Below are 4168 nucleotides of genomic sequence, written 5' to 3' on the forward strand. Positions count from 1 at the left end.
CCTGTATACATATGTCACATGAGTCCAATCTACATAGGTTACAGTGCATAGCCTGAAAAGAAAGATGAGTAACATCTACAAAACAAGGTACATAAGTAGGCCCTGCAACACACAGTTGGTTGACCCACCATGCCACTGAAAAACTATGGAGAGCATGACACAATAGCAAATGACATGAAATGGATTTTGACAGAGGAGCCAGGCTCTGGGGACAATCCAGCACTGCATCTGCACCACACAGCGTTGCCGAAAATAGGGATGAGCAGGGACCATATCCATGAACTTTAGGCACATGCTGCATAGGTAATACTGAAAACATGCCCACCATGACTGGCTCACTGCACCTTGAGTGTATGTCCAGACAAACATCACACACTGGCCAGACCTAGCAAGGAGATATCAGGTTTTGACATGTAGGCTTTGCCCGCACCAACCACCCCCTACATGAGACAATTTGTTGAGACACAGGAAGCACTTACATCTCTTAGTCTGGGTGAAATACACATGGGCTGGATAAAAGCAAGATTGGACACAAAATACCCAATGTGCGCTTGTCCAAATAATCATGTACAAATGGTCATCATCAGATGATGGTAACAAGACACACAGGCACTGGCCACCATGAGTATGAACAAGGAAAATCAGGTCAGGCTGTACAGTGGACACTTGTACTACATTTTACGTCAATATACATGGTGCCAGGGGACAATGGCACAGAGCACAACCTATGCTGTAGACACTGAGAGTGTCCACATTTTGTGATGACACACGACACCTAGGAAAATATGCCCCAGGGGACAGTAGTGGCCACACAACTCCATGGTCCTGAATGGGAATGACTGCAACACACGCCGCCATCCCTGCACAATGCGTATCGCACACTCATGCACATCATGTCACAGGCCACAACATAGGACATGCGTGCTGTAAGGCATGACACTTGAGAGACTAACTCCCATGTCTGGACTCAGCATCAGTGCCAACTGACATGGAACCCACAAGTACTGAACTGGACAGGGCACAGGGAAGGTCCCAAAACCTGTTACACACCACCCCCACACATGATGCTACAGGCATTGTTCACATGGATAAAGTGCCAGCCTAGATAACCTTGTGAAGGAGTGACTACACACAGACCAGGGAACACATTGCAAGGAGGGGAAGGGAGGCAGGAGAGCACTGCTATACTGTGGGTAACAGGATCTGCACAGCACCTTTAAACCCTGGCAGTGTATCCATGCAACTGTGCACTTACAAATGCTGGTGACACACAACAAACACACATGTACCTACCCCCTTCCTGCTGCTGCTTCTCCTGTAAGCGCCTGTCCAAGTCTGGAAAGACCACCACCATGGGTAGGCCTACGGCAGCACTCCCATAGTGATAGGGAACGTACACAGGCCCTCAGAGCGAATGTACGGTGCCTTTCACACATCACAGTGGTGACAGGCAGCAGACAGGAAGGAATAGAGCTGACATACTTGTCCATGGATGGACATCAAGGCATTGTCTGGGTAGTACTACATGTGTGGGGCACAGGTGTGAAAGGCTGTGATGTGGCACATTACTCCTGAGTCGAGAAGGCAATAGATGTATGATGAGATGTGTACAGATGTTATGTGTGACGGTGCAATATATGCCAGGTATGCCCTTAACTCCTTTGACATGTGTGCATGTCGTACTGCACACTTGGGATGAGCGTCACTGGCATGGCACAGTCAACAACACACGCAAGTGTCCTCTGATGCCCGCTACAGGGGTTACCATACCAGACATGTGACTACCCACGGTGCACGATGTGTCTATGTCATGTATGTGAGGTGTGTTCCCATTAGCTTGATGTTGGTGTTCCCTCAAAAGCATCAGCTGTTGCAGCAACCAACATGTGTCTGTGTGTAGATGGACATGGCACACTGTTACGCACACCAGGCCACATGTGGTATCGAATGTGAGGTGTGTATGTATGCATGGGACACGGGGTAGCGTAACAAGGACCTGTCTGCATCCTCTCAATGTATGTGTGGTGAGTCATTACATGTACACCTTAATGGCAAGGTGTGTGGGCTGTCCTACTGTAATGTCATGTGACCTGTGGCTCTAGTGTTCCGCTACCTGTCTCTGCAATCGACATCCTACATCTGCTGATGTGTTGATGTATGTCACTCCTGTGTTGCGTCTGGCTGTTCACTTACAGTGGGACACAGCTGATCCCATGCCATGGCATGTGGAGGTTCACAATCTCCGTGTGTAGCTGGGTCTTGGTAGGAGTGTCACCTGGCAGCCATACGTGTCCAGGGCATGTGGCACATACCTGACTCCGTATGTAGCATATGTGTATTGACAGATTAACATGTGCTCAGTACATATAAATTGTTGTTGTAGTGCACTCACTCTTCCTTGTCACTTCCAAATTACTGCAGAGCGCCGCCTCTTGCCCGACCAATTCCGGACTTGGCTGACATGTGGGAGAATGACTGTATACGCTGCTACCGCTTCCCCCAACCGTTGATTGAGGAGTTGACGGCAAGGCTGGCACCACACCTGCAACCGCTGCACAGGTATCCTACGGCACTGACACCCAAGCTGAAGGTAATGGCAGCCCTACATTTTCTTGCCACGGGTACCTTTCAATATACCATAGCTCATGTTGGTGGCATGTCCCAGAGCATGTTCAGCCGTGTGCTGCATGATTTCTTAGAGGCCATGTTGCTTCACCTGGATGAGTTCATCCATTTCCCAACTCCTGAACTGTTGACTGGGGTCAAGCGTGGATTCTATGCCCTGGGAGGGATGCCCCATGTCATTGGGTCCATAGATGGCACACATGTGGCTTTGGTACCACCACAGGCACAGGAGGTAGCGTACAGGAATCGCAAACACTACCACTCCATCAATGCCCTTGTGGTGTGTCTGTCCAACATGGTGATTTCACATGTCTGTGCTCGTTTTCCAGGATCAGCACACGATGCCTACATCATGAGGCATAGCAGGGTGCCTGAAATGATGACGCAGCTGCGCAACGAACGAGCATGTGTTGTTGGTGGGTACACTCTGTCTGTCCTGTATTTTGCGTAGACTTCCAGCACGACCGCTTCTCCTGTCCTACTTATGTCCATGTGGTTTCCATGTAGGGGACGCTGGCTATCCCAACATGCCATGGCTGATCACACCTCTCCGCAACCCCAGCACGCCGGCCCAGCTCCGCTACAACACCGCCCATGGCCGGACAAGGCGAGTGATAGAGAGGACATTTGGCCTCCTGAAGAGCCGATTCAGATGCCTCCACAAGACCGGCGGCGCACTCCCATATGCCCCGGCGAAGGTCTGCAAAATCTTCATGGTCTGCTGCATGCTGCACAACATGGCAGTTGAGAAAGCTGTGCCACTCATCCTAGATCAAGATGATCAGGACCATCCACCCGTGGAGGACGAAGGGCTTGGCAATGGGGCTAGTGTTGCGTCTGGCTGTTCACTTACAGTGGGACACAGCTGATCCCATGCCATGGCATGTGGAGGTTCACAATCTCCGTGTGTAGCTGGGTCTTGGTAGGAGTGTCACCTGGCAGCCATACGTGTCCAGGGCATGTGGCACATACCTGACTCCGTATGTAGCATATGTGTATTGACAGATTAACATGTGCTCAGTACATATAAATTGTTGTTGTAGTGCACTCACTCTTCCTTGTCACTTCCAAATTACTGCAGAGCGCCGCCTCTTGCCCGACCAATTCCGGACTTGGCTGACATGTGGGAGAATGACTGTATACGCTGCTACCGCTTCCCCCAACCGTTGATTGAGGAGTTGACGGCAAGGCTGGCACCACACCTGCAACCGCTGCACAGGTATCCTACGGCACTGACACCCAAGCTGAAGGTAATGGCAGCCCTACATTTTCTTGCCACGGGTACCTTTCAATATACCATAGCTCATGTTGGTGGCATGTCCCAGAGCATGTTCAGCCGTGTGCTGCATGATTTCTTAGAGGCCATGTTGCTTCACCTGGATGAGTTCATCCATTTCCCAACTCCTGAACTGTTGACTGGGGTCAAGCGTGGATTCTATGCCCTGGGAGGGATGCCCCATGTCATTGGGTCCATAGATGGCACACATGTGGCTTTGGTACCACCACAGGCACAGGAGGTAGCGTACAGGAATCGCAAACACTA

This window comes from Triturus cristatus, chromosome 8, assembly GCF_964204655.1.
Source record: "Triturus cristatus chromosome 8, aTriCri1.1, whole genome shotgun sequence".
NCBI lineage: Eukaryota > Metazoa > Chordata > Amphibia > Caudata > Salamandridae > Triturus > Triturus cristatus.